At 43.0% G+C, this 13,979-nt stretch overlaps 1 protein-coding gene and 1 long non-coding RNA gene across 2 annotated transcripts in view; one reads left to right on the forward strand and one right to left on the reverse strand.

Annotated features, from left to right (window-relative positions):
- LOC132210952 (uncharacterized) overlaps positions 1-8,971 on the reverse strand; it is a 121,792-nt gene extending 112,821 nt beyond the window's left edge. The window contains exon 1 of the long non-coding RNA XR_009447206.1: positions 8,837-8,971. This is a non-coding gene — a long non-coding RNA (uncharacterized LOC132210952). The remainder of the gene's footprint in view (positions 1-8,836) is intronic.
- Positions 8,183-13,979, forward strand: part of ucn3l (urocortin 3, like) — a 34,590-nt gene continuing 28,793 nt past the window's right edge. Inside the window, exon 1 of the mRNA XM_048553698.2 lies at positions 8,183-8,439. The gene's annotated coding sequence lies outside the window, so the exon portion shown is untranslated. The remainder of the gene's footprint in view (positions 8,440-13,979) is intronic.

The raw sequence follows: 13,979 nt of genomic DNA on the forward strand, positions 1-13,979 counted from the left end.
TGACTCCCCAAAGCCTGTCCACCATCTACAAGACACAACTCAGGTGTGTGATGGAATACTCTCCACTTGCTAGATGAGTACAGCCCTAACAACACTGAAGAAGCTTGACACCATCCAGGACAAAGCAGCCACTTGATTGGCACTACATCCACAAGTATCAACTCACCCAACTACCAACACTCAGTAGCAGCAGTCTGTACTATCTATAATGGCAGTGCAGAAATTCACCAAAGATCCTCAGACAGCACCTTCCAAACTCATGACCACTTCCATCAAGGAGGACACGGGTAGCAGATATACATGAACACTGGCACCTTCAATTTCCCTGACAAGCCACTCGCCATACTAACTAGGAAATATATTGCCATTCTTCCACTGTCACTGGGTCAAAATCCTAGAATGCCTTCCCTAATGACATTGTGGGTCAACCCACAGCAGGTGGACTGCAATGGTTCAATACAGTTCACCACCACCACCTGAAGAACAACTAGAGATGGGCAATAAATATTGCCACATTTCACAAATGAATTTAAAAAGGCAGCTCAAGTATCTTCAGTTTCAACATCTTTATCTGGATTATTCAAACTGCCCTCAGCCACATCTATAACAAAATATACATCTGGGCCTCTAACATGAATTCCAGTCTTGTTTCAGAACTGGAGAAGTCCTATCAACTTGGTCATCTTAGTCTGGTATTTGGAGGAGAAATATCATGAAGAAAGGAGACCAGGATGTATTGCATCACTAGAGTATTTAATCATGCAAGCAGAGGCAAACTACTGAAGGTGAAGAAGATTGCTGGATCTGCTCAATGAGATCTCTCCATGAGAACATGGTTGGTTAAGGTCAGCTATGAACCAATTAGAACCCTCTAAGATCTACTTGGGGTTGAACAGGACAATGTTCAGGCATTGGCACTGTTTGATATATTTCTTTCTTTGCTAGTCATGTGTCTTCAGTTCATCCACAGGTGGCATCCAATTATATACCAGGACCAACAAAAAGCTGTTAAGCTTGACTTAAGACCTAAGACAAAAGTTGGCCAAGCCCTCGTCCAATTGTTTTCTTCTGCTATGTTGCACTAATATTCTATACTGAGGAAAACTGAAAGAACAGCGGATGCTGCAAATCAGGAACAAACAACTCATTTATTTTCTTCTGCGCCGATTTCCAAGGTCTGTGCGCAAAAGCCACTTCTGAAATCGGAAGCCAATGCTGGTAACTACACAGCAATCAGCATGCACGATACCTTCGAGGAACTTAGTGACTGCACAGTTTAGAGGGAACATAGCTGAGGAATATCTATAAGCAGTAAATCAACAGGTTTTTCACGCCCCAAAAGAATCTGGTTGATCATCAACATCAGAAAGTCAAAAATCTATCTCAAGTATTCACAATCACCAGCAATCTGCCATATGATGCTGAAACTAGCATATGCATTGCAAAACTTCAGCTATTATGTACAAGGGAGTAAGGGAGTTTGGAACAACACAGAAATCAAACTTCTGAGTTTGCCAAGTCTGCATTCTCAATGCACTGCTCGACACTCTTGCACCATAGTTAAGATCTGAACAAAATATGCAGAACGGAAAAGAATGATATATGCACACTATTACTGAAATTAGCTGGGCATTCAAGATTTATTAATTGAATTTAAATTCAATCAGTTGAACACATGACCTCAGAGCGTCTGCCCAAACCTCTAGATTACTAGTCCAGTGAAATTACCTTTACCCCACCATGCCCTCACAGACATCTGTATTATGTAAGTAATTATAAATCAGATGAAATTCTTAATTCCTTTAGTTCAATCCCCGTTCAGAATTTTGTCAGAAATTTATCACCAGCATGTAAGGCACCAACATATTAGGTGTCTAAAACTTCCCTGACGATAGTGTAATGCAAAATTTAAAATATATTAACGTTTCCAGGAGCTGAATCAACTATTGTATTATGACACAACATACTATTATGTTAACCAGGTAATTTTTGTTAACCTACCAGACTTGAATCAGAATGGTGATCAAGTCAAACACACAACATAGCTTTAATACATCATTGTAATGCAATTATTAAAGGGAGACTCACATTTAGTCCTGAATAGTGCTTCTGTCTCTGAGGCAAAAGATTGTAAATTTTAAGACTTGCATTGGATATTTAAGCACAGAATTTACTCTGACACTTGTGCAGTGATAAGGAACACAAGAAGACCTTCCACATCAAACAGATGTTCACCTGCACATCTGCTAATGCGGTATACTGTATCTGCCTTTCCCAATGTGGCCTCCTCTACATCGAGGAATCCAGGAGGAGGCTTGGGAACCACTCTGTGGAACATCTACGCTGGGTTCGCAACAAACAACTGCACCTCTCAGATGCGAACCATTTCAACTCCCCCTCCCACTCTTCAGATGACATGTCCATCCTGGGCCTCCTGCAGTGCCACAATGATGCCACCCGAAAGTTGCTGGAACAGGACCTCATATTTCGCTTGGGAACCCTGCAGCTCAATGGTATCAATGTGGATTTCACAAGGTTCAAAATCTCCCCTCCCCCACCACATCTCAAAACCAGCTCAGCTTGTCCCTGCCTCCTTAATATATCCTTCCTCCCACCTATCCCCTCCTCCCACCTCAAGCCCCATCCCCATCTCCTTTACTAGCCTCATCCCGCCCCCTTGACCTGTCTGTCTTGCCTGGACTGACCTATCTCCTCCCTAACTCCCTACCTGCACTCACCTTTACTGGCTCCAGCCCCGCCTCTTTGACTCGGCTGTCTCCTCTCCACCTATCTTCTCCTTTATCCATCTTCTATCTGCCTCCTGCCTCTCCCTATTTATTTCAGAATCCCCTTCTCCTCCCCCATTTCTGAAGAAGGGTCTAGACCCAAAACATCAGCTTTCCTGCTCCTCTGATGCTGCTTGGCCTGCTTGTTCATCCGGCTCTACACATTGTTTTCTCAGATTCTCCAGCATCTGCAGTTCTCTCCTTAATATTCCTGAAACAATGTTAGAAATGTCATTTCCCGATGACAGGTTAAACTAATTCCATTATCAACTTAAAGACTTCATAAAAATATTGGACTAGATGAGGAGGTGTATGTCTCAACCAAATTCAAAATCCTACACCTGCAAGAAAATAAACAGGAGCAATTAAACTCAGTGCCATCAGCTTTGTATTCTGTTGCTCAGCAACTCAAAGATATTAGACAATCAGGCAGTCATACAGCACAGAAACAGATTCGCGCACAGAAACAGATCCGTCAGTCTAACGCTTCAATGCTGACTAAGTTTCCCAAACTAAACTAGTCCACTTGTCTGCATTTGCTCCATATCCCTCTAATTTCTTCCTATTCACTTACCTATGCAAATGTCTTTTAAATGTAGTAACTGTACCTGTATCTACCACTTCCTATGGCAATTCATTCCACATACAAACCACCCTCTGTGTGAAAATGTTGCTCCTCAAGTCTCTTTTAAATCTTTCTCTGCTCACCTTAAAAATACACACCCTAGTTTTGAACTCCCCCATCCTAGAGAAAAGACCCTTGCAATTCACCTTATCTATGTCACTCATGATTTTATAACCCTCTATAAGGTCACTGATCAACCTCCTCGGCTCTAGTGAAAAATGTCCCAGCCTATCCTTAATTCTTAAACCCTCCAGACCAGCAACATCCCAGTAAATCTTTTCTCAGCCCTCTCCAATTTAATGTCCTTTCTATACCAGGGTAACCAAACTCCACACAGACAGTGGCCCAAGGGTGGAATCAAACCTGGGTCCCTAGCACCGTGAGGCAGCAGTGCTAATCACTGAGCCACCGTGCCACCCCTATTATGCTTTTTAAGACCTCCAACACTTCTACAATGTGGACTGTTTTCAAGACATCAATATTTATTTCCCTGAATTCACTAGCCTCCATTTCTTTCTCCATAGTAAAATCTAACGCAAAACATTTGTTTAGTATCTCATATATCTCCTGTAGTTCCACACACACATGACCTTGTTGATCTTTAAAAGGCCCTATTCTCTCCCTAATATAGATAACACATGTGGAACTGGAGGAACACAGCAGGCCAGGAAGCCTGTTATGATTTTAAGACCTCCAACATTTCTACTATGTGGACTGTTTTCAAAACATCAATATTTATTTCCCGGAGTTCGCTAGCCTCCATTTCTTTCTTCACAGTAAAAACATATCGCAAAACATTTGTTTAGTATCTCACCCATCTCCTGTAGTTCCACACACAGATGAACTTGTTGATCTTTAAAAAGTCCTATTGTCTCCCTAATATAGATAACACATATGGAGCTGGAGGAACACAACAGGCCAGGCAGCATCAGAGGAGCAGGAAAGCTGACGTTTTGGGTTGGACTCTTCTTAAGAAATGGGGGAGGGGGAAGGGGGCTCTAAAATAAAGAGAGAGAGGAGGGGTGGGCTCGGAAAGTTAGGTGGGATGGCAATAGGTGAGCGAAGGTCGGCAGTGGTGGGAATTGGTCAGTGACGTGGGAGAAGCAGATGGGTGGGAGAGAAGATGGACACATCAAGGAGGTGGGGATGAGAGGGAGGCGTTGTCATTGGATGAGGCCTGGGGTGGAGAGATTTTGAAGCTAGTAAAGTCCACATTGAGTCCATTGGGTTTTAGGCTCCCAAGGCGGAACATGAGGTGCTGCTCCTCCAGTTTCCAGGTGGCATCGTTGTGACACTGGAGGAGGCCCACGATGGACATATCATCCAGGGATTGGGGGGGGGGGGGTGAAGTGGTTCACCACTGGAAGCCGTTGTCATTTGTCGTGAACCGAGCGCAGATGCTCTACAAAGTGGTCTCCGAGCATCCGCTTGGTCTCACTGATGTTGGGGCGGCCACATCATGAGCAGCGGATGCAATAGTCCACATTAGCGAATGTGCAGATGAACATCTGTCTGATGTGGAAGGTTTTTTGGGTCCTGGGATGGAGGTGAGGGTGGAGGTGTAGGGGCAGGTGTAGCACTTCCAGTGGTTGCCGGGAAAGGTGCCGGGGATGGTGGGCTAGTGGGGATTGCGGAGAGTGCGGTCCCTACAGAAGGCAGAGAGGAGTGGGGAGGAAAATATATCCTTCATTGTAAGGTCAGATTGCAGGTGGCGGAAGTGGCAGAGAATGATGCGTTGAATCCGAAGGTCAGTGGGGTGATATGTGAGGACAAGGGGGATTCTGTCTGTGTTTTTATTGCAGGGAGGGGATGTGAGGGTAAAGGTGCGGGAAACGCAAGAGATGCAGTTGAGAGCGTTATTGGCCACTGAAGGGGGGGTTGTTGCAGTTCTTGAAATACAAGGACTTCTGGGATGTTCAGGAGTGGAACACCTCATCTTGGGAGCAGATGTGGCAGAGGAATTGGGAATAGGGGCACATTCTTGCAGGAAGGTGGGTGAGGGGAGGTGTAGTCTATTCTCTCCCTAGTTACTCTGTTGCTCTTAATATACTTGTAGAATTTCTTTAGATTATTCTTAAACTTATCTGCCAAGGCTATCTCATATTCCCCTTTTTGCCATCCGGATTTCCCTCTTAAGAATGCCCTTACACCACCTTTAATCTTATAGAATCATAGCCATAGGGTCATACAGCACTGAAACTGACTCTTCGGTCCAGCCAGTCCAAGCTGAACTAAACTAGTCCCTCCTACCTTCTCCTGGCCCATATCCCTCCAAACCTTTCCTATTCATGTATCCATCCAAATGTCTTTTAAACACTAACTGTACTCACAGTCACCACTTCCGCAGGAAGTTCATTCCACACACAAACCACCCTCTGTGTAAAAAAATTGCCTCATTTTTTTTTAAAATCTCTCTCCTTTCACCTTAAAGTGTGCCCCCTAGTCTTGAGATTCCCCATTTCAGGGAAAAGACAACTGCCATCTATCCTATCCACACCTCTCTTCAAGAGATTCACTTGATCCTAGTTGTCTATATCTAATATATAACTCCTTATTTTTGACTACTGCCTCAATGTCTTTTCATCCAGGGTTCCCTACTCTTACCAGCCTTACCCTTCATTCTAAAAGGAACTTAAGGCCTCTGCACTCTCGTTATCTCACTTTCAAAAGCCTTGCACTTGCTAGTCATCCGTTTGTCTATTCCAATCTACTCTTGAAAGTCCCTGTCTTGTACCATCAGAATTTTCTTGCTCTGTTAAGAACTTCAACTTTTATATAAGGCCTATCCTTTTCCATAACTATTTTAAAACTGATAGAATTATGATTACTTACCCAAAAGTACTCCCCCACTGGCACTTCAGCCATTTCCCCTGCCATATTTCCCAAGAGAATGTCAAGATTTTTTCCTTCTCTAGTAGGTACATCTATGTATTGATAGAGAAACTTTTCTTGAACACATTTCGCCAATTCCTCACCATTCGAGCCCTTAACACTGTGGCAATCTCAGTCTACATTTGGAAAGTTAAATCCCCTACTATTACAACACTTTTATTCGTACATATATCTGAGATCTTTCTACATATTTGTTCCTCAATTTCCACCTTACGATTGGGGATCCTCCAGTACAATCCTAATAAGGTGATCATCCCCTTTTTATTTCTTAGTTCCACCCATATAGCTTTACTGGACAATCCCTCAGAAATATCCTCTCCAAGTACAGCAATAATATTTCCCTTAATCAAATACACCACTCCCCCTCCTCTTTTTACACCCTTTCTATCTTTCCTATAGCATCTAAAAAGTGGAACACTGAGTTGTCAGTCCCATCCCTCCCGCAACCATTATCTGTAATAGACCAGACCCATATTTCTATACATTCCCTGAGTTAACATACCTTATCTTTAAGACCTCTTACGCTGAAATAAATGCAGTATAATTCTTCAGAGTTACCTGACTCTCTGACTTGCTCTTGCCTCCTTTTTGTAATTGTTCTTTTTTTAATTCAGAACAACCCTCATCTCTCTTTCTATTCCCACTACTACCTAGGATCCTCCCTCCCTCACCTCCTACTAATTTAAAGGCTCCTGAACAGTACTGGCAAATCTCCCCAACAGAATATTGGTCCCTTTCCAACTCAGGTGAAACCCGTCCCTTTTGTATAGGTCTTTTCTGTCCCAGAGAGATCCCAATGATCCAAAAATCCGAATCCTTGCCCATTGCAGCATTGATTTATCTGCCTTATCTGCTTATTCCTACTCTCACTAGCATGTGGCACTGGCAATAATCTACCTAAATTCCTATATTCACTCTGCAAAGCCCCAACCTTCTCCTAATTTTTATTGGCACGTTTGCTGAAAACAATTTCCTGAATTTATAATTTTAATGCAGGTTGTTGTAGTAAAGGATCTCAAATATAGCTATGAACTTAAACAAAGCTGTTTTCCCCAAAATAATTATATTTTTAAACTGCACTGTGGACATCTGCTGCTTTGCAATTTACTATATGACCCCTATTATAACTTGTGAATTCTGAATATTATAGGAAACTGACTTGCCACTGCTCCAAAACCCCCGAGTAACATTGTAAGATTACATAAGAACATTTATAACATGTTCAACAGTTCGGGTGATTAAGACTTGAAACAAAGCAATGAAATTTAAACAGCTCAAGGCGCCCAAAGCCAGCAACAAATAGGTTTGAATGCTCACTGTAACCACCTGTTAGTGAGACAAATTAAAAATTCCAGTTTGAATTTTATGATTTAAGGGCTTCCAGAGCACTCTTGAATCACTGTAATCCTTTAGAAATGCACATTTATCTGCACTCGACCCTGCTTTATTTTGCACTTTGTTCAACAATACTCAATTTGCTGAATTAAAATAATTCAGAATTAAAGAGAATAACTGAATAGAAATGTTTAAGTATTACATAATATCACAAATTGTGCAATGTCCTAATTTGAATAATTATGCTAATTTTATTTAGTAGTATTGAAGTTTTACAAAACTAGAAATATTTATTTCAGTTAATGTTACGTATAATAATGCTACGATTAAAGAAATTGACTATCATATAATGGAATGAATGAGAAAAAAATAGTGAATAAACACTTAAAATAAATATGACGGCTCACGTCTTGCCGCTAAACACCAATGTGTTTAGCAGCAGGAGGATTTAATATATGTATCTGAAGATATTAGCAATGTCAGATGTACGAGAATGAACCTGTCAGCTCCCTGTTTGCTTCTGCTCTTTTAATGAAATCAGCTTTTAAAGAAGCACGACGTAAATGTTACGAATCCAACCCCGTGATCTCAGGGTTTAATTTAAGAGGCAGACTAGGCTGTTTTATTAGGGGGAACAAACTACTTCACCGAAAAAAAAGTTGGGGGAATGCAAGAAAGAAATCCAGAGGTAAAATCAAGCGAACGGAGCGACTGACTGTTGGTTCAATTTTGCAATTAATTAACACTGAAGTTTCACAACTGAACTTTATTTTCGGGGGTTTAAATTGGTATCATCAATCGGTAAGTAAACATTTAAGAGTATTGTAATGCCTAAGAGAAAATTTTAATTTTTCAAGATTAGGAATCACCAGACTTCCTTGACTGTTAGTGGGTTTATTTTTTCAAAAGTTGCGCGGCGTTGCAATCCTGAGGTACCGTGGCAAAAGACTCAGTTCAGAAATGAATAAATTCCAAATACCACGGGAGTGAACGTTTCAAGTGAGCGAACTGAGAGATCTTATGATCACGTTCTAATATTGTGTGTGAAAATACACGGGAGTGAGAATTTTGGGTGACAGGGAGGTTCTGGTTGCTTCCCATGCAGTTTGGGACAACAAGGCATCTTTCTCTTACCCCTGCTGATCAACTGTTCCACAGCCGAGGAAACTGTAAGGCTACAACGATAAAGCAATTTTACCTGGAGATCTTTTTCTCCTGCTTCTTGCATTCACATGTCTTCATCTCTTCGTAACCTATCCCCAACCCTCACATTGACTATGTTCTCTCCATGATGCCCGCATCCTCCCGGTTCTCAGTTGTTTACGGGAGCCGTTCCCGAGTCTTACATTAGCAGGAATTGCTTCTATTTTCTCCGTTCTTTCAAATCCCTGGAGGAGCACGGACTTCGGAAAGACTACTTCTCATTTCCAGTACGCTGACGACCAGGTTTCTTCCCGATTTTAACCACGGTTTTGCCCCACTCTCTCCCTTCCCGCCATCTAACTCACCCACCAAACCGTCCCCCAACTTTCCTATCTATCCTGCCGTCCGCCCGCCCCCCACTTTATGTCCTCCAGTCCTCGGCGGCTGGGAATATATTTTCATTAATTCTTCGAAATTGCTAATATTTCTCGCAGCTAATTTGTAATTTAAAACACAGTTTCTGGAATACTGTACATTTCCTGGTTTTTCTCAGTCTTGAAATATAATTATTCTAAAATGTTTTCTTGCTCTTAGAGTTCTTATTACCCATTCCATAATACTAACATGCAAGATCCTCAACTGCATTTAAAAGGAAGTCTCTTCAGCTTCTGCAGCCAGTGGTTAGTTTGCAAAACATATTTCCAGGTCCCGGCAATGCCTTTCGGTTCTTTGAGAGTTTGCTTGCTGCATTAGACTTTTCTTTCAGCGCGTCTTTTCTGAATTGATAAACTTTTCCACACTTTCATTTTGGCACCTTGTAATGTACAGCACCTGTTCTGTTTCCCCTTTCTCCCAAGATGACATTGGGAAAATTTTCCCATAACAATTATCTTCACAATTCTTTGATTCTCCACAAAACGATTATCTTTATTATTGCCCTCTCTTCCCAGAGTTCCTGCTTTCTGGAATAAATCTTGATGTCACTTTCCTCCATTTCCCATTCCTTGAAGTGCTTGGAAATTATTTTTCCTATTTCCAATTTCTCGCCCGTTTCTTTAAAAGGTCCTTCGAATTATCCCACAACTCCCCATTCTCCTTGGATGAATTTTAGGAAGATTCGATCTCTGCTCTTTTCCTAATTTTCAGTGCACTGCAAATAATATTAGCGGGATTTTTATTATTTTGTGTGCCTCTGGGACTGATACCACCGTTTTCGAGCTGCCTTTTCGCCCCTGGACACAGGCATTACCCGCACCACAAGCTCTCAGTCCGTCGCGCGCTCCCAACGGTCACGCTCGCGCCCAACACGCGCTCCAAACGGTCACGTTGGCTTGCGGGCGGGACGTGCGACAAGAAAAAATCACGTGAACGCACCTCACCTGCTACCATTCACAAAACGTATAGCTGCTTTACTCTTCTTCGAAGCTTGTGCCCCTCCCTCTTCCTTTTGCAGACTGAAAACCCCCATCTGTTATTGCATCTAAAACAGGAATTTGAAAGTCGAAGCTCAGTTTCAACAAGGATTCGATTATACTAGACCAAACCAAATTCACTTCTTCCTATTGGGCTTCAAAGACGGCGGAAATGGAGCGTTTTTTTCTCCATTACCGGTAGATTTTTATTGAAAGGGAAACTGTAATGTGCGTCTTCTTTAGTTTATATTATCAGTTCAACTACGTAAATTACTGCTGGATTCTTCCACTGGTTAAGAGAGAGTCCATGTTCTTCATTGGCTGGGTCAAAATCCTGGAATGCCCTTTCTAACAGTCCACGGATGCCACTACACCACAAGGATTACAGCTTTCAAAAAGGGAGGCAGGTGATGGTTTAACGGTGTAGCAGCTAGACTGTTGATCTGGAGACCCAGGTAATGTTCTGGGGATCCAGATTTGGATTCCGCCATGGTGGAATTTGAATTCAATTTTAAAAATCTAGAATTAAGAGTCTAATATCCATAAAATTATTGTGAGTTCTTCAGAACAACCAACCTTGTTCACTGGTGTCCTTTTGGGAAGGAAATTCACGCCCTTACCTGTCTGACCTGCATGTGACCCCAGACCCACATCAATGTGGTTGACTGTTAACCGCCCTCTAAGCAAGTAGGAATGGGCAGTAAATGCTGTCCAGAACAGCAGCACTCACATCCTGGAAATGAACAAAAGAAAGGCAGCTCACCACCATCTCATCCAGGGATGGACAATAAATTTTGGCACAGCCAATGTCACTCACATACCATGCACAAAAAAAAACTTACATTGTCACCTTAGCAAATGCCTGCCATTAACTTTCCTTCATAAAATATAATTAGAATCCTATTTCTCACTTTTCAAGTGTACAATTGTAGTAATTTTGTTCTTGTATTGCCACTGAGATGATAAATCTCACATTGATCCCTGTTCTATGCATTTTGAGTTTTGAAATTAACTAAATAATAAATGGCACCCATATCTTAGGATATATTGATTTAAGGCTTAGCAGTGAGCATTGAAGCTGCTGTGAACACCACAATTCTCACCAAAAATATCATTTAATTTGTATTCTAGTTTCTCTGTTTGAATACTTTTTTCAGCTTGTACATTGTCTTTCTGTTCATTGAATAGGTTCTTTCAATATTTATGAAGTGTGAGTTCTTATTGACAGTCATGCAATGCATCTAGACTGTTCTAAAATTGAAACATCACTTTACCTTTCTTTTGTATGTACCAAAGGAATATCTGATTTTCTTAAAAGAGAGGATTAGTTACAGATATGTTTGACAATTATGAAGAGCCACATCTGAGTTTATTTGCATAGTATGATTGAATCTTCAGTTACTGGATAAAATACGTTTGGTCCAAAAGTTCTACAGATCTCACCATAACTAACCTAAAGAAAATGTGTTATTCCCTCCATATTATACACACTAAAAGAAGGATTTTGTTAAATTGTTTGGAGCAAATAACAACATTGGTTAAAACTGTAATTTTTCATCAGTGTTAGTCATTTGATTCTATGATTAAGATGAAAGTAATCTTGTACCAGCTAAAAAACATTGAAGTAAAAGCAAAGAACAGTGGATACTAGAGCTCTGAAATCAAAACAGAAAATGCTGGAGTAACTAAGCAAGTCTGCAGCATCCGTGAGGAAAAACAGTTAATGTTTTGTTTCCAATAAGACATCTTCAAATGGAAGTGGGCTAGAAGATGATGGTTTCTATGCTATTGAAAAGGCATGGAAGAAGAACAAGTGGTGAAAGTTAGAGCAAAAGATAAAGGGAGCACTAATCGTAGCAAAGGAGCAAAATCGAGCAGAATAGGTGACAATGGAACAAAAACAGAAATTGCTGGAACAGCTCAGCAGGTCTGGCAGCATCTGTGGAGAGATGTCAAGTTAACGTTTCGGTTCAAGTGACCCTTCCTCAGAACCATACCTCAGTATGACATTATTTTTAGTGTTAACGGTTTGTGTGAATTGTAGAAAATGGATCACCTGTGCACACAGTAAATCTGCACAGTAAAGGAGGGGTATGGGTTGGCAATTAAGATGGAGCACAATGTTTCATTCACTGTTAAGTCCCGAAGTCTATAAATGGCCTAAGCAGAAAATGAAGTTCTGCTCCTTTAGCTTCCATTGGGTTTTGCTGGAGCTCTGCAGCAACCCAATGACAGAAATCTTAGTTTGAGAATAAGATGGTTTATTTAAATGGCATGGAAATGGAAGATCAGTGTAAATCTTATGAACAAACTGGAGGTGTCTCAAAAGACTAAGCGGGTGGCCATGGGCACCCGCATGGGCCCCAGCTATGCCTGCCTCTTTGTAGGTTACGTGGAACAGTCCCTCTTCCGCACCTACACAGGCCCCAAACCCCACCTCTTCCTCCGGTACATTGATGACTGTATCGGCGCCGCCTCTTGCTCCCCAGAGGAGCTCGAACAGTTCATCCACTTCACCAACACCTTCCACCCCAACCTTCAGTTCACCTGGGCCATCTCCAGCACATCCCTCACCTTCCTGGACCTCTCAGTCTCCATCTCAGGCAACCAGCTTGTAACTGATGTCCATTTCAAGCCCACCGACTCCCACAGCTACCTAGAATACACCTCCTCCCACCCACCCTCCTGCAAAAATTCCATCCCCTATTCCCAATTCCTCCGCCTCCGCCACATCTGCTCCCACGACAAGACATTCCACTCCCGCACATCCCAGATGTCCAAGTTCTTCAAGGACCGCAACTTTCCCCCCACAGTGATCGAGAACGCCCTCGACCGCGTCTCCCGTATTTCCCGCAACACGTCCCTTACACCCCGCCCCCGCCACAACCGCCCCAAGAGGATCCCCCTCGTTCTCACACACCACCCCACCAACCTCCGGATACAACGCATCATCCTCCGACACTTCCGCCATCTAAAATCCGACCCCACCACCCAAGACATTTTTCCATCCCCACCCCTGTCTGCTTTCCGGAGAGACCACTCTCTCCGTGACTCCCTCGTTCGCTCCACACTGCCCTCCAACCCCACCACACCCGGCACCTTCCCCTGCAACTGCAAGAAACGCTACACTTGCCCCCACACCTCCCCCCTCACCCCTATCCCAGGCCCCAAGATGACATTCCACATTAAGCAGAGGTTCACCTGTACATCTGCCAATGTGGTATACTGCATCCACTGTACCCGGTGTGGCTTCCTCTACATTGGGGAAACCAAGCGGAGGCTTGGAGACCGCTTTGCAGAACACCTCCGCTCAGTCCGCAACAAACTACTGCACCTCCCAGTCGCAAACCATTTCCACTCCCCCTCCCATTCTTTAGATGACATGTCCATCATGGGCCTCCTGCAGTGCCACAATGATGCCACCCGAAGGCTGCAGGAACAGCAACTCATATTCCGCCTGGGAACCCTGCAGCCTAATGGTATCAATGTGGACTTCACCAGTTTCAAAATCTCCCCTTCCCCAACTGCATCCCTAAACCAGCCCAGTTCGTCCCCTCCCCCCACTGCACCACACAACCAGCCCAGCTCTTCCCCTCCACCCACTGCATCCCAAAACCAGTCCAACCTGTCTCCGCCTCCCTAACCTGTTCTTCCTCTCACCCATCCCTTCCTCCCACCCCAAGCCGCACCCCCATCTACCTACTAACCTCATCCCACCTCCTTGACCTGTCCGTCTTCCCTGGACTGACCTATCCCCTCCCTACCTCCCCACCTATACTCTCTCCA

This window comes from Stegostoma tigrinum, chromosome 25 (assembly GCF_030684315.1).
Source record: "Stegostoma tigrinum isolate sSteTig4 chromosome 25, sSteTig4.hap1, whole genome shotgun sequence".
Classification (NCBI taxonomy): domain Eukaryota; kingdom Metazoa; phylum Chordata; class Chondrichthyes; order Orectolobiformes; family Stegostomatidae; genus Stegostoma; species Stegostoma tigrinum.